The sequence below is a fragment of the Phocoena sinus genome, chromosome 13 (assembly GCF_008692025.1).
Source record: "Phocoena sinus isolate mPhoSin1 chromosome 13, mPhoSin1.pri, whole genome shotgun sequence".
Taxonomy (NCBI): Eukaryota; Metazoa; Chordata; class Mammalia; order Artiodactyla; family Phocoenidae; genus Phocoena; species Phocoena sinus.
In genome coordinates this window covers 89,637,749-89,665,604 of record NC_045775.1, presented here as the reverse complement: position 1 = coordinate 89,665,604, position 27,856 = coordinate 89,637,749, and the positions used below count along the sequence as shown (strand labels likewise).

At 44.2% G+C, this 27,856-nt stretch overlaps 1 long non-coding RNA gene and 1 other non-coding gene across 4 annotated transcripts in view; one reads left to right on the top strand and one right to left on the bottom strand.

Moving 5' to 3' along the window:
* Window positions 1-27,856, top strand: part of LOC116763962 — a 107,388-nt gene that overhangs the window by 41,019 nt on the left and 38,513 nt on the right. For all 3 annotated transcript variants that reach the window (XR_004352694.1, XR_004352696.1, XR_004352695.1), the window contains exon 2: window positions 25,644-25,770. This is a non-coding gene — a long non-coding RNA (uncharacterized LOC116763962). The remainder of the gene's footprint in view (window positions 1-25,643; window positions 25,771-27,856) is intronic.
* Window positions 17,054-17,160, bottom strand: LOC116764836. The gene has a single exon (XR_004353045.1). It is a non-coding gene; the product is annotated as a U6 spliceosomal RNA (small nuclear RNA).

The following is a 27,856-nucleotide window of genomic DNA, read 5'->3' as shown; positions in this document are numbered from 1 at the left end:
AGCCAGTCTACTGACACCGGGTTGTGGTGAAGGAAAGTACAGCATTTATTGCAGGGCACCAAATAAGGGGAACACGGCAGCTCATCCTTAAAAGACCCAAACTCCCCGATGATTTTCAGGGAAGGGCTTTTAAAGGCAACATTTGGGGTGAGGACTGCAACATTTGCAGCTCATGGACTTTCCTCTGATTGGTTGGTGGTGAGGTAACAGGTTGATGTTTTGGGAATCTTAACCACCAGCCTTCTGATTCCAGCCAGTCTGGGGTCTACGTGCTTGTGGTCAGCGTGTAGTCACTGTCCTCCACCTGGGCGGGTTCCCTAGTTTCTAAGGGAAAAATTTAAAGAAATGAGAAAAGGGATGATTGACAAAGACACCAAGGAAGTGACGGGTGGGTGGGAGCTGAGGCCTAGCTGTCACTGGTGTGAAACCACCACGTCAGCTTCCTCTGCTGAGGCCTTGGGAGGTCCCTCTCCCCCGGCGGAGGCTCGGGGGTCCTGGGACCCGCCTCCTGCCCGTCGTCCTGCCCGCCCCCCACAAATGGCTCTGCTGGACCCTCCGTGTCTGTAGCTGCTCAGCCTGAGCCCGTCTTGGGGTGACAAGTGAGGGGAAGGAATCTTTCCTGCAGCCAAAAGGAAGGCTGAGAAGCCCTTTGGCCGCCCCAGCTCTGCGGGCTGCCCGCCTGGGCCCTGATCTGCCGTCAGTTTTCCTGTCTGCTCTTTCCAAAACGACTTCCAGCGAAAGCAGGGACCCTGTTTCGGGGTGACACCCTGGGCAGAGAGCCTGGGTCCAGCTTCCTGGGTGGTCTGGGTCCCGCCGTGGAGGCCCCGCCATGTTCCCTGGAGGACACGCTTTGTGAGGGCCCCATTCCGTGGAGGTGGCTGGCCAGGACCCCCTGCAGGGAGGGATGGACCCCAAGTGAACCCCCTGGGAAGGGGGTGCCCTTCGTGCAGGAAGGCCACCCTGGCACCAGGGACAGTGTCTCCAGGAAAGTTTGGGATGAGGGGCAGAAAAGTAATTTTCCTCCCTCATATCTTGGAGAAAAATGTTTTTCCCATCTGAGCAGAAGCGAGCGGCAGGCGCTTTCCCCTCCTTGCCTCCGGCTCTGTTCCCCTCCAGGGGAAGGACCCGGTACTCATGGGGACCCCAGCGCGGGGGGCTCACCGACCTTCACCTCTGCTCCTGTGTGTTGGCCCTGACAACGCCCTTCTGCAGGCTCTTCCTCCAGGGGCTTCTCGAGTCCTGAAGCCCCAGACCTGTACCCGTAGGAGGAGCGGCTCCTGCTCTGGTCCTGCCCCTTAGTTCCCTTGAAATAGGACCTGCTTATGGTGGGTCTGGATGGGGCTGCACCTCAGGGCTCAGATGGAAGCAGGAGGTGAAGGAAGAGGCCAGTGAGAGCCCCGGTCGTTGCCTTCCCTCCGTCTTCCCGGAGCTTGGTCTCCGGTTCCCGGAACCCGGCCTGTGGCTGCCTGTTTCCTGGCCCCGGCAACCACTTTGGAATTTAATATTCATCAACTCTTAGGCGCACACCCAGAACTTAAATCATGGTTCTCTGAATGTGTGTTTAATTGTGAATCACAGGTGAAACTTTTAATAGTTGTACTGTCTCTGCTACCCATGTTCGAATGCCTTAGGATTTCTAACTGGACCAGCCAATGGGAAGGGTGGCGGATTCCCCAGGGGGAAGTGACCGAAGAAGGCTGGACTGCTGTTCACGTCTGGACCACAGTTGAAAATGGTGGGTGGGTTTGTGAGTCCAGTGGCGTGAAATACAGGGTAGAGGCTCTTAGATAGTTGAGCACGAGATCACTGTGGGGTTTTTTGTCTGAACTCTGTAGGGAGATAGATGGTCCTTATTTATCCGTCCATGAATCCATCCGTGCATCATCCATCTATGCATGCATCCATCCATGGTCCAAAAAAGAGTTACTGGGCACCTCCCCTGTGCTAGGCTCTGCCAAAGGGTTGGTGTTGTGGGATGAATCTTCCCATCTAGTACAGATAATAACAAAATGGCCAACGAGGTTAGAGCAGGTGCTATGCTATGATGAGAATAAGGAGAGTTAGTGATGGATGCCGTGGGATGCTGGCTGAGGAACCGACAGTCATGGACACGCTCCCCAAGGGAGTGGATTAGACCAGAAGGAGCCAGGCTGGCTTAAAGCCTTGGCAGCGGGATTCTGGGCAGAAAGGGCTACAGGTCCTCAGACCCAGGGCTGGACCAGCTCCTGGAACCAATAGGAGCCCGAGCCTCCCAGTGAGGCAAGGTCAGAAAGGTGGGTGGGGTCAGGTCACGCTGCTTTGGGCCTGGAGGTGAGTTTGGCTTTTGTTCTAAATCAAAACGGCCCCTTTGGGGTGCTTGCATCCCCTGTTCACAGTCAGGGCTCTGATTCACCTGGGCAGAGAGCATGCTGGCTGCTGCTGGAAAATGGTTCGCCAGGGACAGGGATGTCAACAGCAAGAGTGGCACAGAAACTCTTCTGCACCCAAATCATTGCTCACTGGGATTTATTCAGCCTTGGAGTAAGGCTAAAAAGGCGAGTGCTTTGTAGACACGTTCTGGGTTGCAGGTTTTGGCAATGGTTGAGGGAGTGTGCACTGTGGCTGATACTGTTACACACCTGTGCTGTCCTCAGAGAAAGAACCAGTCCCAGTGCCCAGCTGCCTACCCCCCTGCACACCTGTTGGGGTATCTTGGTTTACCTTTTGGAAACCTGCAGGGGGCATTCATTTCTTTCCACAATGGAAGTGTTTTCAGGCAAGGCCTGACTCACTGCTCGGTTTCCCCGGGGGACTTAACACGATTTCATCATGGTGGAAATAAGCTCAGTTGTGTGCAGCCATAAAAGGATTAGAGACTTGTTTACTGGGAGCAGGTGTGCCGGCTGAGGGGCGTGGGCTTGTCCGGACCACCCACCAGCTTCTTCCTTCCTTACCAAGTGAGGAGGAAAAATGCAGTTCAGTGAAATTCACCTCTCAGAAAGGACAGGACTATAATTTTAGGTAAGTCTGTATTTGAAAACCAAACAAAACAGAACCAAAAATTTCTAAGGAGAAAAGTAAACTTTTCTGAGACATGGAGTCCCAGCCCCCAGAAATTTGCTCCCCCAGGGTTGAGTTCCTTGGTAGATTCTTTCATTTTTATTGAGGTTCCTGGGATGGGGGCCATGTCCTGTCTGTGTGTTCCAGTGCCTGTTATGTGTCCTAGTTTGGACAGCAGAGCTCAGTGGGCAGGTCCTGGAGGGGTTACAAAGCGACCTTGGGACTTTACAAAGGGCTTGTGTTCCTGACCAGTTAGGGAGCCTGGGGTGAGCCAAGGTACCTGGACCTGACTCTTGATCTGGAACTAGACCAGCCTTGGCTGGTTGACCTGTGATGGTGACACGCAGGAGCTCTACGGTCGGGGCTCCCAGACCAGCTCTGAGCTCCCTCCCCCTCAGGCAGGACCAGGAGCACAGGGTCTCTTCTGGGTGCTCAGGGTACTGGTCCCCCACTCTCACCCACCCTGGGCAGGCTCGGCGGGAACCGAGTCAGCCCCAAACACTCCAGAAATAAACTCAGACACATTTGTTAAAGGTCATCTTTAGCAGAAACTGTTTCCTCTGCCTGCACCACCCCCCAACTTAGTTTCTGGCTAAGACCTTGGAATGGGCTGAATCGTGTCCTGGCAAATTCGTGTGTTGTAGTCCTAACCCTCAGCACCTCAGAATGTGACTGTGTTTGGAGATGGGGCCTTTGGTTAGTTCACATGAAGCCATCAGGACGGGTCCTAATCCCATCTGACTGGTGTCCTTGTAAGGAGAGGGGATTAGGGCAGAGACGCACACAGAGGGGTGAGGACACAGCCAGAAGGTGGCTGCCTGCAAGCCAAGGAGAGAGGCCTCGGGAGAAAGCAACCTGTCCTCACCTGGATCTTGGATTTCTAACCTCTAGGGCTGTGAGAAAATAAATTTCTGTCGTCTAAGTCATTCAGTCTGCGTATTTGGTATGGCAGTCTGAGCAGCCTAGCACAGATGGGTTTGTTCATCAAGACTCAGCTGAAACGTCCCTGTCTTTGGAAGCCTTCTGTGACCTGGACCCTGACCCAGGCTGCCCTGTGCCCCCTCCTTGGGTGACTGTGTCATTGATCACCCAGTCTAATGAGAGGGGCTGCTTTTAATAATTCCCACAGCACAGCGGATGTAAGCTTATCTCCCGGGAAAACTGGTGTGTAGGTCCTACCTCTCCCTCTGTGCCCCCAGGACACCTTGTCGTTTCCTCTGTGATGTCACGTAGCACATTGTCAATAAATCTGGTGAACATCTCTCCCCACCAGTAAGACCACAAGCCCCTCCTGAGTGGGCCTGGGCCCTGTTGTCCGGGTCCCCTTCACTGGAACGGTGGCTGGGACATTCCAGATCCTCAACACGTGCACTGAATGTATGAACACATGATGTACAAACTCAATGACTCGATAGACTTAAGTTTTAAATCAGTAATCATGTTTATTTGTTTTTAAAAAAAATCTCCAAAGCATAGAAAGAAGGCAAAAGTGGACACAGTTCCATGGTTTGATGAACTTGTTAGCATTAATTGAAAACTGAAAGTGAAACAGGAGGGAAGGGAGCAGGGCACAGCTTTTAAAAGAATGATGTAGCCCAAGGACACGACATAAACTGATAAGAACCAAATAGGTCAAGATGGCAGACGACCTTCACTAGACCTTGAGCCTCAGCATACGCTCATTGTAACACATCAGCACACTAAATGACCAACCCACAGGTGCCATGAGAGTTCTGAGACCTACCATAAAGGCCAAAAAGTGGGCAGTGGCCCAATTCCTGGAAATCCCCACCCCTTTCCCAAAACAGCTGGAATACTCCTCCCATTTAGTAGCTTATGAAATTTCCCACTCCTATAAAAACTGACAACCCCGGGGCTTCCCTGGTGGCACAGTGGTTGAGAGTCCGCCTGCCGATGCAGGAGACGCGGGTTCGTGCCCCGGTCCGGGAGGATCCCACATGCCATGGAGCGGCTGGGCCCGTGAGCCATGGCCGCTGAGCCTGTGCGTCCGGAACCTGTGCTCCGCAATGGGAGAGGCCACAGCAGTGAGAGGCCCGCGTACCGAAAAAAAAAAAAAAAATCATAAAGATCAGGAAACAGAACGTGACGAGTGGACACCCAGGAGTGCCCTTCCCTCCTCAGAGCGTCCTCCCCTCCGTAAGGTAGCTGTTCTCCCGATTTTGTGACAGTGATCTTGTCCTCATAGTTTATGCCCAAGCACGCATCCCTAAATAACGCAGCCCAGCTTTGCCCAGTTCCAGACTCTGTACGTGGGTGTACCGTGCGGGCTGCTTTTGGTGGCTCAGCATTGTGTCCATGAGATTCTTTCATCTTGTGCATATAGTTTTTTTTTAAAATAATTTTTATAGTTTTACTCCCTTTAAACACAATGTACTCCATTGCTGTGGAATATTCTTTCCTAGGAGCGTGCATGGCTCACTTCTGCATCCGCTTGTGCTGGCCTTCAGGTGCTTTCAGGTTTGGCTCCTGTGGCTGCGGAGTCCATGTCCGTGTGTCCTGGTGCAGGGCTGGGGGTTTGTGTTCAGCTGGGAGGAGCACTGTGGGTCTGCGTGCACGGAGTGCGCTCTCTGAGGCCCGATTGTTTCAGAAGTGTTTGCACCGCCCGCTGGGCACCGGGCTTTCCGTTGCTCCGCGTCCTGCTGAGAGTGGATCCTGCGTCTTCATGTCTGCCGTTCCGGTAGGTGCGCGCCGTACTTTTCTCATGGTTTTAACCCCTCGGTTGTTAGTGAAGTTGTGCGTCTTGTCACATTCATGGACTATTTCTTGTTTTTTAAAAAGTTTTAAAAAGTGTGGTCAAATACACATAAAATTTACTATCTTAACCGTTTTTAAGTGCACATTTCAGGGTCAAGAAGTAATTCGCACTGTTGTGCAAACCTGACCGCCATCGTCCTCCAGAACTTTTTCATCTTGCAAAACTGAAAACAGTCCCCATTAAACACTCAGTCCCCATTGTCCCTCCCTCAGCCCCTGGCACCCACCACCCTACTTTCTGTCTCTATGGTTCTGACTGCTCTGGGGGCCTTGTATGGGTGGATCAAGCACTGTTTGTTTTTTTGTGTCTGGCTTACATCACTGAGCATAATGCCCTCAAGGGCCATCCCTGCTGCAGCCTGCGTCAGAACTGCCTTCTGTTTAGGCCGAATAACATTTCCTTGTATGGATGGACCATGTTTTGCTTCTCCATTCATCCGTCAATGGACACATGTAATATTTACATTCATTTCTCATGTCTTACGATATTTGTGGAATAACTTCAGAAAGTCCTATGAATCAAAAGTCATTTACCAGTAACTTTTTTCTTAAACTTTTTATTTTGAAAAACATCAAAGCTAAGAAAAAGGTAACAACACATGTGAGCTTCACTTGTGTTCAGGAATTAAAACTTTACGGTATTCACTTTATTCCCTGTGTGTGTGCTATGCGTGTGCCTGTTTGCATACCATATATATGTGCTGTGTATGTGCATAGGTGTGTGTGTTTGCACACGTTAGTGTGTGCATGGGCATATGCGTGCATGTGTTCATATGCTAGTGTGTGAATATATTTGTGCTGTGCACGTGCATATGTTTGTGTGTGTGCTGTGCCTGCCTGTGTGCACACCTGTGTGTTTGCTGGAACCACTTGCAAGTTGGCTGCAGGCTGAATTGTGCCCCAGATATGTCCACGCGCACGTGCTCTAACAGTCCTGCGGAGCCACGTAAAGGTCACGGATCTCAGGGATTTAAATGGATGGAGCAGGATGTCCTGACACAGAGTCTGTCTTCCAATGACTGTCACTGTCTCAGTAACATCCTTCACACCTTCTTTAAGCCCCGTTCAGGGTGCAGCTTAGACCCCCATTACATTCAGTCACCTGCCCCAGGTCCCCTAAAGCTACAATGTCACAGTTGGAGAGCCCGGCCAGGGCCTGGGGTGTCCCTCCTGGCCTCCAGGCCTTGCACTTGGCTCCTGTGTTCCCATCTCTCAGCCAGGCCCCGACTTGGATGGGGCCGCCACTCCTCACAGGGTCCCATCGCTCAGACAAGGGGGTGCATTCTCCCAAACTCATCATCAGGAGTGGCGGGGGGTGACAGCCCCCCCGGGTCTCCTTCATGCGAGACCCTGTGCTTTTGAAAGAGCAGGTGCCCTGCCCTCGGGGGTGGGGGGCTGGGGGGTGACATGGGGCCCACGATGGGCAGGTGGGTCCCCGGGTGGGGTAAGCCAGTGTGCGGCAAGCCAGTGTGCAAGGAGTTCCGTGGTGGGTTCTTCTCTCCAACGGCTTCTGTGCCCCTACCTCTCCCCACGCCTCCCCTCGAAGACAGCGCGGTGGCCCGGACGGGAGGCATGGGAGCCGTCAGCCACCGCCCCCTCTACACGCACACGCAACGCACGCACACGCAACGCACGCACGCACACGCAACGCACGCAACGCAACGCACACGCAATGCACGCACGCACGCACGCTGCAGGGAAGCAGGGCCCGAGTGCCGCGCCCTCAGCGGCCCTGAGCGCCCTTCCCGAAATCGGCCGGCGGAACGGACAAACAGGCTCTCCCGGCCCGGACCACGCAGGACTGTCCTGCCTGGGCTTCCAGTGCGGCCGCGTCTTTCTGGAAGCTTGGGACGCTGGAATCAGGCCACTTCCTGTCTGTCCTTAGCGGAGACTGGGCTGCACTACAAGAAGCTCCGGGCTCACCCCTGGATCCGGACCATCACGTGGCCAGAGAAATTGGTAACATTTTTGTTTTGCCTTTTGAAATGTTTAATGACAAGGATTTTGTTCAGTTTCCTGATGTGGGTGTCCAAAGATGAGAGACCCCAGGTGTGTGACCTGTGCCTGCTAGGAGATAAGCCCTAAGCTAGTTTAAACCTGACCAGGTTCTGTCTACACGGTAGATTTAGACCTCTCCATGACGTGTTTACTGATTATGTTTAGAGCTGACCATGTGCTGTCTATAATGAGAACAATTAGACCTGTGTTCTGTGTACCTAAGACTATGGGGACCAGGGTAGAGACCCAGCCAGACCTGAGTCCTGGAGCTTCAAGGGGGACGTGGAGACCTTGATAGAGACCCGGCCTGGCCTCAGTCCTGGGAGCCTCAGGGGGGGAACATGGGCACCTGGGTAGAGACCCGGCCTGGCCTCACTCAGTCCTGGGAGCCTCAGGGGGCATGTGGAGACCTGGGTAGAGACCCGGCCAGGCCTCAGTACTGGAAAACTCCGTGCCTGCATCTGAATGTCAGTGCTTAGATGTCTGGGACTGGAGCTGAGGTGGGCTCTGGGTAGCAGCGCTCTGCCCCGAGTGTGGTTACCTGACCCTCCCAGCGGCCAGTGCTGTGGTTGGGGCCTTAGTCTTTACCCCGCGAGGTTCCCCTTCCCTGGGGCTCGTGGAGACTCCTCAGGTGGGCTACCTGGATATTATCCCAATTTATCCCAATTGGATATTATCCCAATTATCCCAGTCCGTGCATGGCAAGTAGGCAGGCAGGTTTACCTGGTGAACTGATTGCAGGGCACAGCGGATCTGGGTTTAAGGCCGATGGGCAACAGCTGAGGCTGCTGCTGAGCTCTCCTTCCAGTCTACCCTCCCTACTCAGCAGCGTCCAGAGCTGCCCCTCGGCTTTCAGCCCTGCTGTCCTGTGAGTTATCTTAACAAGTATGTGAGACAAGAAAGGACTGAGCCTGCTAGAACCAAGTAGTGTGTTCACCTCTAGCGTGAAAGCTTTAAAAACAGTTAAAATCACACAGAACCAAAGTGAAAAGAGGAGGACTTCTCTAGGACAAGTGTGGGGAGAGGAGGCCGGCCCTACACTTCCTTCTACCACGCCAGGAGGTCCCAGGAGCCTGGCTCGCTTCCGCATTAGGGGGCCAACCAGCAGAGCCATGGTGTCCTGACCAAGGGGACGTGTGACCCCAGGTGCAGGGTCTGGGAAGGTGGGGTCACCCGGGGACTGTGGACATGTGACCCAGGTGGAGGGGTCTGGGTAGGAGGGGTGACCTGTTGAGAGAACGTGTGACTTTAGGTGCAGGGTCTGGGGAGGTGGGTCACCCTGGTGAGTGTGGATGTGCGACCCCAGGTGCGGGGTCTGGCGATTGTGTGGGTCTCACCCCACCTGCATGGGTCGGGATCACGTGTACGGGGAGACCCCATATCTGCTCTGCCCGCAGCGTGTCCTGTCCCCTCTGAGGTTTCCGACATCTGCACTGAGGGTGTTGCCCTGATTAACCTGTGGTCCTTTTCCGCTCTTAATCATGTCACATTCATATGCGGTCAGGCATGTTTGAGTGGGTTGGTGCTGCGTGTTCTGCTGAGTGAATGCCCTTGGTACTATCTCATTAACATCATAGCATGTCATATGTCTAATCCATGGGGGTCACCACTGTCTGGGTCTCCCTGGACAGAGGTCGGGTGAGCACAGACTAGCCTCCCTAAGGATGGTCCCCCATTTGCCATGTGAGGGTACCATGATGGCGCCCGAGGTGGGGGACTGTGCTTGGGCCTCCGACATTTGTGATGAAGGGGAGTCAAAATGGAATCTCAATTAATAAGACATCATTTTAAGAATTTATTTTAAGTGAAATAAAACACACGTCACATACCTTTTACCATCATCACCATTTTAAGTGCACGTTTCTGAGGCATCAGATATATTCACCTTCTCATGGAGCCATCACCACCATCCCTAGAACTTTTCATCTTGCAAAACCAAAATTCCACAACCATGAAAGTGTCACTCCTCATTCCCTCCCACTGCCCCTGGTACCGACGTCCACTTTGGTCCATGCGTTGTGGACTCCAGGGCCCCCTTTTGATTGGAGTCCTGCAGTGTTTGCTGACGGTCACTTTGGAAGAGCTGACTTTCGGTCTGAAGCTCTGCCTGCTTGCATCTGAAGAACCTGCATTTAGGGAGAGGGTGTATGGGGAGGGGGTGTATGAGGGACAGGGTGTCCAGAGTGCAGATGAGAGGTGCCTGTTGGACCCTCTGGTCCCATCTCTTGGGCTGTGTCTCATCTGCATCGTCACTGTCCCCACGGGCACCGCTGGGGTGTTGTTGTCTGAGTGAGATTCCCCTGGTGCCCCTGCTCTCCTCCCCTCGTCCTGCTGGTTGGGGAGGGGACTGCTTGCTGGGTGGTCTCTGCTCCTGAGGCAGGAAGGACCCTGCAGCATGGACCTGCAGAGTGTGGGGTGTGGTCCCAAGAGCATGGGGCCCACATAGGACACAGCCCTGGGACCTCACAAGTGCTCTGGCTGCCTCATCACAGGGAATGTTGCCAAGATCTCACTCAGGAGGGCGTGGTGGGCAGCCTGGGAGCCCAGAGGCCCCGTTCCTATCCTGGAGCTCGGAGAGCATGTCCCCCGTGGACGTCTCAGCCGTCTCCCTCTGTCCTGTCTCTGAACGCAGGAAAACGATCTCTCCTCACCATTGTCCAGGATGGAGGCTTTGTCCTGTTGATGTTGGGATCCTTTAATCTAGGAGTTCTGACAGAGCAGCTGTTCTTTAGACCTAAAGAAGGAACAGCTCATGATTATAAAACATTTTCCGATGAAACTAATATTCGATGACTATCTCTATACGACTCAGTTGCTGACTTCTATTAGTGATAATTCTCCTGGTGTTAGATGTGATGTGGGAAGCTGGCAGGCTCTCTGCGCTCTGAGTGCCTATTCTTTCAGAGACACGACTCTGAACCCAGAAATACCTAGATTAAATCTTGGTCTTGCAGTTCTCAAGTTGCGTGCCTTTGTGAGTGTTGGAATCTGGAAAATGGAGCTGGTGGTAGTGGACGTGGAGCCTGTAAGACCAGTGGGATTTGTGGGGGAGGGCTGGTAGCTGATACAAAGTACGTTCATGGGTCGACATCTGTCCCTACGGTAAAAATGTGATGGGCCCACAAGACAAATCCTAAAAAGCCAGTGAACATGTCTCATACTATTCCCGTAGAGCTTGAAAGGCTCTTTTTGTCCTAAATAGTGTGCAATGATATGTGAGGTTATAACAAACCCTGGTAGGCCACAAATACAGACCTGACGGTGACCAAAGAATCAAGATAGGTGTTGGTATAGGACTGGGTCTCCTCCTGAGGGTCAGAGAAGGTCGTGTTGAGGTTTCTGTTTGTTAACGGTGTGGCAGTTCTGGTTGCTTGGACCGAGAGTGGTAATGATAGTAATACGGCTACAGTTGGGGCGGATCAAACAAATACTGGTGCTTGGTATTGGGATATGACTGCTGGTTTTGTATTAAAGACTATACTAAGAAAAGTAATAATACCAAGAATTGAAGAGACACCTGCTAAATGTAAGGAGAAAACGGTTAGGTCGACAGAGGCTCCTGCGTGGGCCAGACTGCAGGCTAGAGCTGAATACACGGTTCCACTGGTACCAGAACCAGCTTCTACTACTGGTGATACGAGCAGGAGTGAGAATGATGGGGGAAGTGGTCAAAAGTTTATATGATTTATTCAGGGGAACGCTCTATCAGGTCCCCCAGTTACTAGTGGCACAAGTCAGTATTCAAACCCTGCAGTCATAATGGATGCAACCAAATCTGTAACATAGTCGTAACAGTCCTTGCACTTGTAATAAAGAAAGAAAGTTATTACAATGCAGGGACGGTATGACTACGTTACAGGTTTGGGCATCTCCGAGTAGCGCTCCAGGTTAGCAGAGCTCAGCCGAGATCAATAGACTGAAGGTGGTTTGTGCTACCCCAGCTCAAGCACCAGAGAGTAAATATACAACGCGATACCTTTGTGATTTGTTGAAAATAATCCGCCGTTTATGAACAGGGGTAAAATGACTGAGCTAGCTTTAGACTGTAGATCTAAAGGCAGAGACTGAGCCCTCTTTTTGCCAAACCCTGCGGTGAATCAACAAATTGAATTGTAACTTCAGAGAAGCAGCTTCAGCTCTGCCGGCGCTTTTCCTGCCTTTTTTTCCCTTGGTGGCAGAAGTAGATTGAAGCCAGTTGACTAGAGGATTTGCCTGTTAACTAAAATTTCCTGGGGTGGAAGCTCATCAAGCTAGTAAGGATTTGCCTTAATTAAAATGTTTGATTTGCATTCAGTTGATATAGGATAGTCTTGTAGTGCTTAATTCTGTGAATTAATTAATATGCTTCTCAGGGCTTTGAAAGCTCTTGGTCTAAGCTGCCCTAAGTTCCTAGTCTGGCACTGGTAGAATGGGCGTTAAGGGTAGTAGTCGTGTGGCTGTCAGGATTAGTAATGAGAGGAAGGTTGTTTTGTGTGTTCAAATTGCTGTTTTATATTTTTCTTGTTTGTTGAAGGGAACATAGTGATGTGGAGTATCCCGCAAGTAGAGACATATGCCGAGCACTGCTACGATGCCTATTAGTGTTGTAGAAGGATGTTATCATTTTTGTTATCTCTTGGATAATTACTCATTCGGGTGAAAACCCTGATAGTGATGGGTGATGTCCTAATGATACTCTAATGGTGAGGAGAAGGATTGTGATGGGAGGTGTTTTATCTCATGTGTGTGATAACGATACTCTTGTAGTACGTGATCTGGGCATAAATAAGAAGAAGAGAGTGTTGTGATGATATAAATTAGTATGTTTAGGATTGTTATAATTGGAATATACTTTATAATAGCTGTCATTCATCCTATATGGGCAATGGATGAGGAGGGTGTCATTTTTTCCAGGTGAGTGTGGCTAAGTCTGCCTCAGCCTCCAGCTATGATTTATAATATCACTATGATTAACAGTATATTTAGGCTGATGGATGGTGACATGTGGTGTAAAACTGATAGGGGTGCAAGTTTGTCAGGCTGGCAGCATCAGGCCTGCTGTTCATGGGATGCCTTGTGTGACTTCAGACACTCAGGTGAAATGGGGAAAGCCCTACTTTTGTGACAAGGGCGATTGTCATGAGGGTGGATGCTGCTGGATTAAAGATTTTTGTTATTCGTTGTGTTCCTTGACCAGAGTATATTAGATTAATGATAATAGCCATTATAAGTAGTATTGATGTGGTGGATTGTTTTAGAAAATATTTGTTGGATGCTTCTATAACTTATGGGTTCATGTTTTTATTAGAATGGGGCTACCATTAACCAATGTGAGCTTGTTACTAAAAGTATGTTTCCTGAGATAATGGTCCATAGAATGAGAGTAAAAACAATAGGGTTTATTAGCATTGGAAGGATATACAACAATATTTTGGGGGTATGGGCCTGAAGCTTACTTAGAGAACCTCACTATAGCATGTGGTGTAATGTGGTCGCATGGAGAACGTACAGTTCTCAGGAGTGAGTTCAGTTCCAGGAATACAAGCGTCTAAACCTCTGTCATTTTCTCTATCAAAGTAACTCTTTTGTCAGACATATTTCTTAAGTTTGTGGTGGGTTGCCTGATGTGATGACAGGTAATGTGATTAGCCCTCCGATATACATAGGGCTAATGTTAGTAGTAAAAATTTTTTAATAAGAGATGTATAAGTGGATCGTATCAAAATTGTGGGTAGGATGCTCGAATTCGTAGAAAGGAGATTGTTAGATGTGTTTTAATGATGACATGGGCTGTATATAATTCTGGCATGAAGGTGTTGTGAAATGCTCCTAAAAATAGATTGCTGTGGAAATGTTTATTATAACGATATTGACATATTCTCTAGGAAGGACGGGGTGAATGAACCTGCTGCATTTCCTACACGGAAGCCAAATACAATTCTACTTCTGTTAAATCAAATGGGGCTCTGTTAGATTTCTGCTAGTATAGAGATAATCAAATTTTGGGTAGGGGTCAGGAGAAAAGTAGTCATAGGTGTCCTTGTGCAGTGGTTACTGTTGACAGTGTAAATGATCCAGTTATCAGCAGGACTGATAAGAGAATAACTGCTAATGTTACTTCATATGAGATTGTGTGCGCTACTACCCATAGGTCTCCAATGAGTATTTTGAATGTGAAGCTCATCCAGATCTGAGGATGGAATAAATGGCTCGGTGTGATATGGCTAATATAAATAGTATGCCTGCATTTATATGAATTAGTGGATAGCATATGGGAAGAGGAATTCATGTAGTGAGAGCCAGGGTTAAGGTTAGCACTGGTGCAATAATATATAACTTGATGATGTTGAGGGTCATAGTGGTTCTTTAATACATAATTGACCGCATCAGCAATGGGTTGTACTGATCCATAGGGACCGATGATGCTTGGCCCTTTCTGGATTTGTATATAGCCTAGGATTTTCCATTCAGTTAATATGAGGAATGCTATGGTGAGTAAAATTGTGTAATTTGTGAAAAAATGTAGATTATAAACATATTCTTAGGAAGGGGACTTGAGCCAGTGCAGATAAAGGTTTCAGTTTTACATAATTACCGGGCTCTGCCACCCTAACAAACCCTGTTCTACAGTAGGGTGTGTATAAATTAATTGAATGCAGATTATATCATCATTTAGTTTGAAGACATTTTGTACAGTAAGCCATATTTCTCTTGTCCTTTCGTACTGGGAGAAATCTACATATAATAGACAGAAACCAACTGGGATGACTCCAGTCTGAGCTCAGATCAGGTAGGACTTTAATCGTTGAACAACAAACCATTAATAGCAGTCACACCATTGAAATGTCCTGATCTAGCATCAAGTCATAACCCCTATTGTTGATATGAACTCTGGAATACGATTACACTGTTATCCCTAGTATAACTTGTTCCATTGATCAGTGTTTTAAAACAATAGGTGATAAAGCATTTTGATTAGTTGGTCTAAATTTTAATCACTGAGGTGGTTTTATTCTCCAAGGTCATCCCAACCAAAATTGCTAATTCATTGAAAGCTACATTGTCCCTTAGAGTTCAGTGGTTTACTTTTTTTTTGATTAATTAATTAATTAAAGCTCCATTGGGTCTTCTCATATTATTCTTGCCTCTGCACGGGAAGGTCAATTTCACTGATTAATAGAGACAGTAAAACACTTATTTGACCAGTCACACAAGTCCTGTGTTCTGTATACATCTGTTATGTTTACTTATCTGAAGTGTCATTCAGGTCAGTGTTTTCTCATTAATTTACTGTCTGGATGATCTGTTCATTGTTTACAAGTGGGGTATTGAAGTGCTTTACTATTACTTTATTGCTTTTCCTCCATGCAGTTTATATTTGCTTTAATTATTTACATACTCTGGTAGTGGGTCCATGTATATTTATACTTAAAATTGTCTCTTGATAATTTGACCCCTTTATCACTGTATATTAACATTCTTTGTCTCTTGTGACTGATTTTGATTGAAAATATGTATTATCAGATACAAGTATAGTTACTCCTACTCTCTCTCGGCTGCCATCTCATGGAATATCTTTTTACATCCTCTCACTTTAACCTATATATGTCCTTAAAATTAAAGTGAGCCTCTTGTAGACAGCATATTGTAGGTTCTTTATAAAAATTAATTCAACCATTTTGTGTTATTTAATTTGAGAATTTGGTCCGTTAAAGTGTAACTTAATCATTGATAAGGACTAAAAATTACCCTTTCATTGTTTTCTGTTTTTTTACTGCTGTTGTTGTAGTTACTTTGTATTTTTTTAATGTTGTATGAATTCATTCTTTACCTTCTCTGTAACTACAATAGTTTAACATTCTTGGTGCTGAAAAAAATAAAAGCATACTCAAGTGATAGGGTTTGAAAAGTGTTCACAGTGGGAAGGAAACCACTGTAACAATATAGACAGAACCCTTTGGAAGGATTCATCGTCTTTGTATTTTTGCTGTTTCAGAATCTGTAGTAGAGATTAGTGCGCTACATGGTGTTCTCCCCAGCCTGACAAGTTCTAAATGGACTGTCTTATTAGGGAGAAGCGCATGGAAAGAAGGTTAGTGAGTCAAACTCCCCTGCCCTCTGTCAGCAGTGGGTGTAAAAGGATTTAGCTGAATGCCTTCATTCTTTTTTGTTTTTTTAATAAATTTTATTTATTTATTTATTTTTGGCTGCGTTGGGTCTTCATTGCTGCGTGCGCGCTTTCAGTCGAGAACTTGTAAAGGTCCATGAAAAATCTGGGCTGCATAGGTGGTCCCTGGGGCCTCCAGGTTAAGAAGTGCTGCCACATGGGTTTCAGAAATTGAGAAAGGAAAAGTGAATGGAGTAGTGGGGTGGCATAGGGAGGGGTGAGTGCCCTGGGGAAATTTGAGAGAGAAATAACCTCCACCCCAAAGCCCTGTCCCTGCAGCTGATCCACTGGTGCCATGCGATGTCAGTGCCTGTTGTGAGGAGGTGGCTCTGCTTCTTCACTCCTGTGCTTAGTTAGCACTGTGCCAGACCAAATCCTCACCTCATGCTGACTCCCAAGGATTTGAAAAGCACTGTTCTTGGCTGACTTGGATTTTGGTTCCCTAAACAGTAGTTTTGAGCTGTCCAAGCTATTTAGAAGTATTCTCCTTAATTAAGATGAAACTCTACTCTTTTGAAAAAGCAACATGAATTCAGAGAAAATATGCTTTTTGCCCCATTCCTTCAATCTAGTGCACCCTTGTGGATACAAGATTGCATACACCAGGCACCTCTGACTCTGGCCCAAACTGGGTCCCTTAACAGAGGGGACATAGGTCTGCCATCAGTATCTGATTGTGAACTTATAGCCTGATCGGGTGACGCAGTGGCCAGACACTGTGGTGTACTCTCTGTGCTATGACTACCTTTGTTTTCACCAGAGGCAGGATTCTGGACTCAGAGATTTGTCAAGCTGCAGGCCTGCATGAGTGTTTGAACCTGGAAAACGGAGCAGGTGCTTATGAATGTGGAGCATGTAAAACCAGCAGTATTTTCAGTGGCGGGCTGTGCTCCATCCTATGCCCGATCTCTACAGAGTTCTCGCCAAACTTTTTTTTTTTAACATCTTTATTGGAGTATAATTGCTTTACAATGGTGTGTTAATTTCTGCTGTATAGCAGAGTGAAACAGCTATATGTATACATATATCCCCATATCCCCTCCCTCTTGGGTCTCCCTCCCACCCTCCCTATCCCACCCCTCTAGGTGGTCACAAAAAAATATAGAACGCTTCACAAACTCACGTAGCATCCTTGCACAGGGGCCATGCTAATCTTCTCTCTATCGTTCCAATTTTAGCATATGTGCTCCCAAAGCAAGCACTACGACAGTGTTTTGAAAAACTGATAGACTGGTCCAGGGCCCTCTGGCCAAGAGGTGCAAGCAAGAACTCTTAACTGGAAGGAATTGTATTGCCTTGTAGAATCTGAACCCAGGTACACTGAGGCCACCCGCCGAGGTAGTGACTGGTCTAAGCTGTGCTAATGTTAGGGCACAACCTGTTGGCTAGTCTTAGCTGCCCAGCGTTTGACCACTTGTAACCACCGCTTCAGTCACTTCCCACCGCTTGCCATCTGCTGCTGTCTGTTCGTCCTTGTGGGCTTCTCCGTCTTGTGCCAGTGGCTAGCATTTTTGACTGTAGTTTGATATTTTGTAATTGAGAGCTCACTTCAGAAGCAGAAAAAGACAAAATATATTAAAGCAAGGAAAAGTGTCACTGAAAGAAAAAGGTTATTTTTTGTGTTTTTTCTACTCAGTTGTTTTGAGTATATTATATATGTTAGATAGGTATTTCAAATATTGCTTCCCATTTTGTAGGTACACTCTGCTCTCTGTAAATTGTTTCCCTTGCTCCTCAAACCTTTATAGTTTAATGCAATCTGTTTTCTACTTTTTTTCTTTTTGCTTTTGTTGCCTGTGCTTTTGGGGTCATATCCAAACATACATTGCCCATAGCACTGTCAAGAAGTTTTTCCCCCCTATATCTTCTTCTAGTAATTTTACAGTTTTGGATCTTATATTTAATTCTCTAAACCACTTTGAATTAATTTATATATATAGTGTGAGATACAAGTCTAATTTCTTTTTAAAAATTATTTATTTATGGCTGCATTGGGTCTTCATTGCTGCGTGTGGGCTTTCTCTAGTTGCAGTGAGCGGGGGCTACGCTTTGTTGCGGTGCGTGGGCTTCTCACTGCAGTGGCTTCTCTTGTGGAGCAACGGCTCTAGGCACACGGGCTTCAGTAGTTGCAGCACGTGGGCTCAGTAGTTGCTGCACGCAGGCTCTAGAGCACAGGCACAGCAGTTGTGGTGTATGGGCTTAGTTGCTCCACGGCACGTGGGATCTTCCTGGACCAGGGCTGGAACCTGTGTTCCCTGCATTGGCAGGCTTGTGAATATTCAGTTTCCCACTAATTTAGGTAAGAGAGGATCCTTTTATCATTGTATATTCCCGGCACTTTTGTCAAAGATCAGTTGATTGTAAATATGTGGATTTATTTCTAAGCTCTGTATTTTGTTCCTTTGTTCTGTCTTTATACTACAACCATACCGCTTTGATTACTATGCTTTGTAGTATAGTTTGAAATTATGAAGTGTGATTCCTTCAGCTTTGCTCTTTGTGCTCAAGATTGCTTTGGATATTTTGGGTCTTCTATGGTTCCATGTGAATTTTAGGATTTGTTTTTCTATTTTCTGGGAAAAATGCCTTCAGAATTTTGACATGGATTGCATTAACTCTGTAGATTGCTTTGGGTAGTATGGACATTTTAACAATGTTAATTTATTCAGTCTATTAACATGGGCTATCGCTTCATTTATTTGTGTCTCCTTCAAATTCTTTCATCAGTATTTTATAGTTTGCAGTGTATGGCTCTTTCACATTCTTGGTTAGCTTTATTCCTAAGTATTTTATTCTTTTCGGTGCTATCGTACATGGGACTTTTTTTAACATTTTCTGATAGTTTCTGTTGTTAGTGTATAGAAACACAAATGATTTTTGTATGTTGATTTTGTGTCCTTCAGCTTACTCTATTCATTAGTTTAAACAGCTTTTTGGAAGTGGCATTTTTAGGTTTTTGTAGATATAAAAACATGTCATCTGCAAACAGAGAAAATTTAGGTTTACCTTTATGATTTGGATTTATTTTATTTACATTTCTTGCCTACTTACTCTGGTTAGGAATTCCAGTACTATGTTGAATAGAAGAGTCAAGAACAGGTAACATTGTCTTGGCTGACACTCAGAAGAAACGCTTTCAGGATTTGTAATTCAATATACTGTCACCTTTGGGCTTGTCATATGACTTTTAATGTGTTGAAGTATATTCCTTCTATATCTAATTTCTTGACAGTCTTTATCATGAAAGGAAGTTGGATTTTGTCAAATACTTTTCTGTATCTATTAATAAGATCATATTTCCCCTTATTTTCTTAATGTAATGTATCACATTTATTGATTTGCACACACTGAGCCATCGTTGCATCCTGGCGTAAGTCCCACTTAATCATGGTGAATGATCCCTTTAACGTGCTGTTGAATTTAGTTTGCCAGTATTTTGAGTATATTTCATCTGTGTCACTCAGGAATATTGATCTGTATTTTTCTCATCATGCCCTTGTCTGGTTTTGACATTACCCTTGTCTGGGGTAATGCCTTGTAAGATGGGTTGAAAGTGTTCCCTCCTCTTTAAACTTCTGGAAGTATTTAAGAAGTCTTGGCTTTCATTTCTCTTTAAATATTTGGTATAATTCACCAGTAAAACCATCTGGTCCTGGGATTTTATTTATTGAGAGGTTTCTCAATACTGTTTCATTCCCTTTACTCATTACTGGTCTGTTCAGGTGTTCTATTTCTTGGTAGGTTGTATGTTTCTAGGAGTTGTTGCATTTCTTTTCCAGGTAAAACGCGTTTGCGTGTGATTGTTAATAGTAGTCTCTGATTGTCCTTTGTATTTCTGTGGCATCATTGTAATGCCTTTATATGTATGTGTTTGTTTTATTTATTATTCATTCATTCTCTTTTTCTTAGTTGTTCTAGCTAACCGTTTGTCAGTTTTGTTTATCTTTTCCAAAAAAACTCAATATAATTTATTTTTCTACTATTTTTGTAGTCTCTATTACTTTATTTTTATTGTAGTATAGTTGATTTACAATGTTCTGTTAGTTTCAGGTGTAAAGTGAATCAGTTATACATATAGCCACTCTTTTTTAGATTCTTTTCCCATATAGATCACTACAGAATATTGAGTAATTTCCTATGCTATAAAGTAGGTCCTTCTGTTAGTTTTATAACTGCTCTAATCCTTATTATTTATTTCATTCTGCCAACATTGGGCTTAGTTTGTTCTTTTTCTAGTTCCTTTAGTTGTAAAGTTAGGTTCTTTGATTGAGTTTTTTTCAGAGACAAAAGATTTTGTTACTTATGGCACAGCAAACATGAACGTAATACTGTATTGGTTCTCCTCCCCCACACCCCAGTTGCCCCTGCGATGACACAGAGGGGTCCAGTTGGGTGCTGTGCATGTACTCGGTTATGTTACACTGAGGAGCGCTGAGTTTGAGGACTCCACTGCTTTTAAAATGAGAGGTTAGCAAGCTTCCTGTTTGTCTGAGGGAGAGACATTACCTCATTCCTCAAGGCCGTTCATTACAAGCACACTCCCGAGAAATGGCTCAGGTGAAGTGCTGTCAGGGCATGCACTCTTTTTCTTCCTTTCTTTCTTTTTTAATTGAAGAATATTTGACGTACACTATTATATTAGTTTCAGACGTACAACATAATGATTCAGCATTTAAGTATATTACAAAATGATCATCTTTATGAGTCTGGGAACAGTCTGTACCCATCCACAGTTACTGCAATATCATGGACCATATTCTTTTTTCTGTATATTAAATTCTTGTCAATTTTTATCATATAACTGGAATTTTGTACTTCTTATACCCCTTTACCTGTCTTGTCCAAGACCCACTCACCTCCCCTTTTGCAGCCACCAGTTTGTTCACTGTGTCTGTAAGCCTGGTTTTGTTGTGTTTGGTTTGTTTTTAGATTACACATATAAGCGAGATCGTGTGGTATTTGTCTTTCTCTATGTGACTCACTTCACTTAGCATAATACTCTCTAAGTCCATCCATGTTGTCACAAATGGAAAGATTTCATCTTTTTATTACTGAGTAATATATAATATATAACTATATATGTATATTTGTATACCCATATCTATACGTATATATGTATCTATGTGTATATGAATGTATGAATCAGTATCTATGTGTCTATGTGTTGTATGTATCTATATGTATGTATATCTGTGTGTGTGTGTTATGTGTATATTCATATGTATATATGTGTACATATGTATATATATATCAATATCACTTTTTTATCCATTTTTCTGTCATTGAACATTTAGGTTGCTATCATGTTATTGGCTATTGTAAGTTATGTTGCAATGAGCATAGGGGTGCATATATCTCTTTAAATTATTTTTTTGCTTTGTTTTGTTTTCTTTGGATAAATAACCAAAATTGGAATTGCTAAGTCGTATGGTAGTTTTATTTTTTTATGTTTTCAGAGCCCTCCGTAATGTTTTCAGTAGTGGCAGTGCCGATTTACATCCTTAGCAGCAGTGCAGGTGAGCGTTCTTTTCTCCACATCCTAGCAGCACCTCTTAATTGTCATTTTTAGGATGGCCATTCTGACAACTGTAAGCTGATATCATTTTGTGATTTTGATTTGCATTTCCCTGATGGTTAGTGATGTTGAGCATGTTTCCATGTGCCTTTTATCTGGTTTTTTTTTCCTCAGAAAGAGTATTCAGATCCTCTACCCAATTGTTTTTATTTTTATTTTATTTTATTTTATTTTCATGGTACGCGGGCCTCTCACTGTTGTGGCCTCTCCCGTTGCGGAGCACAGGCTCCAGACGCGCAGGCTCAGCGGCCATGGCTCACGGGCCCAGCCGCTCCGCGGCATGTGGGATCTTCTTGGACCGGGGCACGAACCCGTGTCCCCTGCATCGGCAGGCGGACTCTCAACCAGTGCGCCCCCAGGGAAGCCCTTATTTTATTTACTTATTAAAATTATAGTTTATTTACAACATATCAGCTTCAGGCGTATAGTATAGTGATCCAGGATTTTTTACAGTTTACACTTGATTAAAAATTTTTTACAGGATAATGGCTATAATTCCCTGTCCTCTACAATATATCTTTGTTGCTTATCTATTTTATACATAGTAGTTTGTACCTCTTAATCCTATACCCCTAATTTGCCCCTCCCCCCTTATCTGTCCCACTGGTAACCACTAGTTTGTTTATAGATCTGTGAGTCTGTTTCTGTTTTGCATATACATTCATTTGTATTATTGTTAGATTCCACATATAAATGATGTCACACAGTGTCTTTCTCTGACTTACGTCATTAAGCATAATATTCTCGAGGGCCATCCACATTGCTGCAGATGGCAGAATTTCATACTTTCTATGGCTGTGTGATATTCCACTGTACATATGTACCATATCTTCTTTATCCATTTGTCTGTTCATGGGCATTTCGTTTGCTTTCATATCTTGGCCATTGTCAGCAGTGCTGCTATGAACATTGGGGTTTATGTATCTTTTTGAATTAGTGTTTTCATTTTTTTCCTGGATAGGTACCCAGGAGAGTTATTGACAGATCATATGGTAGTTGTATTTTTAGTTTTTTGAGAAACCTCCATCCTATATTCCATAGTGCCTGCAACAATTTACAATCCTACCCACAGTGTAGAAGGGTTCACTTTTCTCCATATCCTCCCCCAAATTTGGTATTTGTAGACATTTTGATGAGAGCTCCTTTGACAGGTGTGAGGTTGATCTCTCATGGTTGTTTTGAATTGAACTTCTCTAATCATTAGTGATGTGGAGCATCTTTTCATCTGCCTTTTAGCCATCTGTATGTCTTCTTTGGAAAGATGTCTATTCATGTCTTATCACCATTATTGATTGTGGTGTTCTTTTTTTGTGTGAGTGATATTGAATTGTATGAACCATTTATATATTTTGGATATTAACCTTTCATCAGTCATATCATTTACAAATATTTTCTTCCATTTTGCACTTTGACTTTTGATTTTGTTGATGGTTTTCATTGATGTGCAAAAGCTCTTAAGTTCATTTAGTGCCCATTAGTTTATTTTTGCTTTTATTTCTTTTGCCTTAGAGTCCAGATCCAAAAATAATATTGCTACAATTTATGTTAAAGAATGTTCTGCCTGTGTTCTCTCCTAGAAGTTTTATGGTTTGGTGTATTACATTTAGGTCCTTAATACATTTTAAAAAATATTTGTTTATTTATTTTTGGCTGCCTTGGGTCTTCGTTGCTGTGCATGGGCTTTGTCTAGTTGTGGCGAGCAGGGGCTACTCTTCGTTGCGGTGTGCAGGCTTCTCATTGAGGTGGCTTCTCGTTGCAGGGCACGGGCTCTAGGCATGTGGGCTTCAGTAGTTGTGGCTCGTGGGCTGTAGAGCACAGGCTCAGTAGTTGTGGCACACGGGCTTAGCTGCTCCGTGGCATGTGGGATTTTCCCAGAGCAGGGATCGAGCCCGTGTCCCCTGCATTGGCAGGTGGATTCTTATCCGCTACACCACCAGTGAAGCCCCTCCTTAATATATTTTGAATTTATATTTCTGTCTGGTGTGGGGAAATGTTCTAAATTAATTATTTTACATGTAGCTGTCCAGTATTCCCAGCACCACTTATTGAAGAGACTGTCTTTTCTCCATTGTATATTCTTGCCTCCTTTGTAGTAGATTTATTCATCATAAGTGTGTGGGTTTTTTCCTGGGGTCTCTCTTCTATTCCATTGATCTGTGTGTCTGTTTTTGTGATTGTTGTAGCTTTGTAGTCAGGGAGCATGCTATCTCCAGCTTTGGTCTTTTTTCTCAGGATTGCATTTGCAATGTGGGTATTTTGTGGTTCTGTGTTTATTTTGGGATTATTTCTTCTGTTTGTGAACAATACCATGGATATTTTGATAGGGATTTCTTTAAATCTGTAGATTGCTTTGAGTAATATGGTTATTTTAAAAAGATTAATTCCTCTGATCCAGGAGCATGGGGTATCTTTTCATTTATTTGTGTCATCTTCAGTTTCCTTCATTGGTGTCTTATAGTTTTCAGGATATAAGTCTTTCATCTCTGTGGTTAAATTTATTCCTAGGTATTTTATTATTTTTGGTACAATCATAAATTTTTTTCTTAACTTCTCTGTTTATTAGTGCAGAGAAAAATAACAGATTTCTGTATATTAATTTTGTATACTTCAATGAAAATAAAATTAACAAATGGGACCTCATTAAACTTAAAAGCTTTTGCACAGCAGAGGAAACCATAAACAAGATGAAAGGATAATCCTCAGAATGGGAGAGAATATTTGCAAATGAAACAACTGACAAAGGATTAATCCCCCAAATATACAAACAGCTCATGCAGCTCAATATCAAAAAAACAACCCAATAAAAAAATGGGCAGAAGACCTAAATAGATATTTCTCCAAAGAAGACATACAGATGGCCAACAAACACATGAAAAGATGCTCAACTCACTAATTATTAGACAAATGCAAATCAAAACTACAATGAGGTATCACCTCTCGCCCATCAGAATGGCCATCATAAAAAAATCTAGAAACAATAAATGCTGGAGAGGGTGTGGAGAAAAGGGAACCCTCCTGCACTGCTGGTGGGAATGTAAATTGATACAGTTACTATGGAGAACAGTATGGATGTTCCTTAAAAAACTAAAAATAGAACTGCCATATGACACAGCAATCCCACTACTGGGCATATACGCAGAGAAAACCATAATTCAAAAAGACACATGCACCCCAGTGTTCATTGCAGCACTATTTACAATAGCCAGGACATGGAACCAACCTAAGTGTCCATCGACGGATGAATGGATAAAGAATATGTGGTACATATATGCAATGGAATATTCGTCAGCCATAAAAAGGAATGAAATTGGGTCATTTGTAGAGACATGGATGGACCTAGAGAATGTCATACAGAGTGAAGTTAAGTCAGAAAGAAAAAAACAAATCGTATATTGACATATATATGTGGAATCTAGAAAAATGTTGTAATTGATCTTATTTGCAAAACAGAAATAGAGACACAGACGTGGAGAACAAACATGGACACCAAGGGAGGGAGGGGGCGTGGAAAGAATTGGGAGATTGGGATTGACATATATACACTAATGATACTATGTATAAAATACATAACTAATGAGAACCTACTATATAGCACAGGGAACTCTATTTGGTGCTCTGCGGTGACTTAGTGGGAAGGAAATCCAAAAAAGAGGGGATATATGTATACATAGAGCTGATTCACTTTGCTGTACAGAAGAAACTAACACAACATTATAAAGCAGCTATACTCCAATAAAAATTAATGAAAAAAAGAAAAAAATATGTATACTTCAAATTTACTGAGTTTATTTATGCTAATAATTTGTTGGTGAGGTCTTTAGGGTTTTCTCTACATATTATCATGTCATCTGCAAACAGTGACAGTTTTACTTCCTTTACAAATTAGATCCTATTTTGTATTTTTATTGTTTTTTTTTTGCTGTGGCTAGAACTACTAATACGGTGTTGAATAAAAGTGGTGAGAGTGGGCATCCTTGTCTTGTTCCTGTTCTTAGGGGAAATGCTTTCAGCTTTTCACTGTTAAGTATGATGTTAGGTCTGCTTTTGTCATTTATACCCTTTATTTTATGTATGTATGTATGTATGTATTTATTATTATTTTTTTTTTAGGCCATACCACGCAGCATGCGGGATCCTAGTTCCTGGACCATGGATTGAACCAGCACCCCCTGCTGTGGAATTGCGAATTTCTAACCACTGGGCTGCCAGGGAAGTCCCTTTCCTTTATTATAAAAAGGTATGTTGCCTCTATATTCACTTTGTTGAGAGTTTTTTTTTTTAATTTTTAAAATTTATTTTTGGCTGTGTTGGGTCTTTGTTGCTGCGCTTGGGCTTTCTCTAGTTGCGGCGAGCGGGGGCTACTCTTCGTTGCGGTGCATAGGCTTCTCATTGCGGTGGCTTCTCGTTGTGGAGCATGGACCCTAGGCGTGCGGACTTCAGTAGCTGCAGCATGTGGGCTCAGTAATTGCAGCCTGCAGGCCCTAGAGCATGCAGGCTTCAGTAGTTGTGGCATGTGGGCTCAGTAGTTGTGGTGCATGGGCTCTAGGGTGTTTGGGCTTCAGTAGTTGTGGCACACGGGCTCAGTAGTTGTGGCTCGTGGGCTCTAGAGCGCAGGCTCAGTAGTTGTGGCGCATGGGCTTAGTTGCTCGGTGGCATGTGGGATCTTCCCAGACCAGGGATTGAACCCGTGTCCCCTGCATTGGCAGATGGAGTCTTAGCTACTGCGCCACCAGGGAAGTCTCAAGAGTTTTTATCATAATTCAAATGTTGAATTTTGTTGAATTTGCCAAATGCTTTTGCTGGAGGTATGAATATGATCATATGTTTTATCCTTTGTTCTGCTAATCTGGTGTGTTACTTATTTGATTTGCATATACTGAATCCTTCCTGCATTGCTGAAATAATCCCATTTGATCATGGGGTATGGTTCTTTTGATGTATTGTTGAATTCAGTTTACTAATATTTTGTTGAGGATTTTTGCATCTATGTTCATCAGGGATATGGGCCTTTAATTTACCTTTTTTGGTACTGTGTTTATCTGGTTTTCATATATGGGTGATGCTGGTCTCAGAGAGTAAGTTTGAAAGCATTCCTTCTTCAATTTTGGGGGATACTTTGGGAAAGATAGATGTTAACTTTCCTTTAAATGTTTGGTAGAATTTGTTAGTGAAGCCACCTGGTCCTGGACTTTTCTTTATTGGGAGTTTTTTGCTTACTAATTGTTTCACTTCTAGTAATTGATGTGTTTAGATTTTTTTATTTATCACTAACTCAATCTTGGAAGATTTATGTTTTTAGGAATTTATCCACTTCTAGGTTGTCCAATTCGTTGGTGTATAATTGTTTGTAGTAATCTCTTATGACACTTTGTATTTCTGTGGTATCTGTTGTAACTTCATCTCTTTCATTTGATTTATTTGGGCCCTCTCTTTTTTAAAAAAATACTACTTTTGTCTCTTATTCTTTACAGAAGCTTAATAAGCATTTGATCTACTACCCTTAGTGTATACTTTTTCCAGTGAGATTTTTACTTTTGTGTGTTTTCTTGTTACTATCAATAATTAGTGAGACTTCTTTTAAGCTTAAGTAAATTGCTTCAACATTGCTTATAAGGCTGCTTTATTAGTGATGAACTCTTTCAGCTTTCCTAGTCTGGGAAACTCCTCATCTCTCCTTCAATTCTGAATTGTAATCTTGCTGGTGGAGTATTCTTGTTGTAGGTTTTTTCCTTTCAGCCCGTTGAATATATTCTGTCATTCCTTCCTGGTCTGCAAAGTCTGCTGAAAAGTCAGCTGATAGTCTTATGGGACTACCTTGCACATAACTAGATGTTTGTATCTCACTGCTTCTGTGATCCCTCTTTATCTTTAACTTTTTTGACGCTTAAACTATAATCTGTCTTGGTGTGGACCTGTCTTCATCTTGTTTGGAACTCTGTGTTTCCTGGACCTAGATGTCTTTTTCCTTCCCCTGGTTAGGAAAGTTATCAGTTATTATATCTTGTAATAAGTTCTCTGCCCCTTTCTCTCTTCTCCTCTTTCTGAGACCCTTACAACGCTCACGTGAATATTCTTGATGTTGTCTCAGAGGTCTCTTTGCCTATAGTCTTAATTCTTTTATCTTCTTGCTGTACAGCTTGCTTGATTTTCACTACTCTGTTTTCCATTTCACTGATCTGTTCTTCTTCTTTTTCCAAAAAAAAAATATTTATTTATTTATTTTTGGCTGCATTGGGTCTTCGTTGCTGTGCACGGGCTTTCTCCAGTTGTGGCGAGCAGGGGCTACTTTTCGTTGTGGTGCACGGGCTTCTCACTGCAGTGGC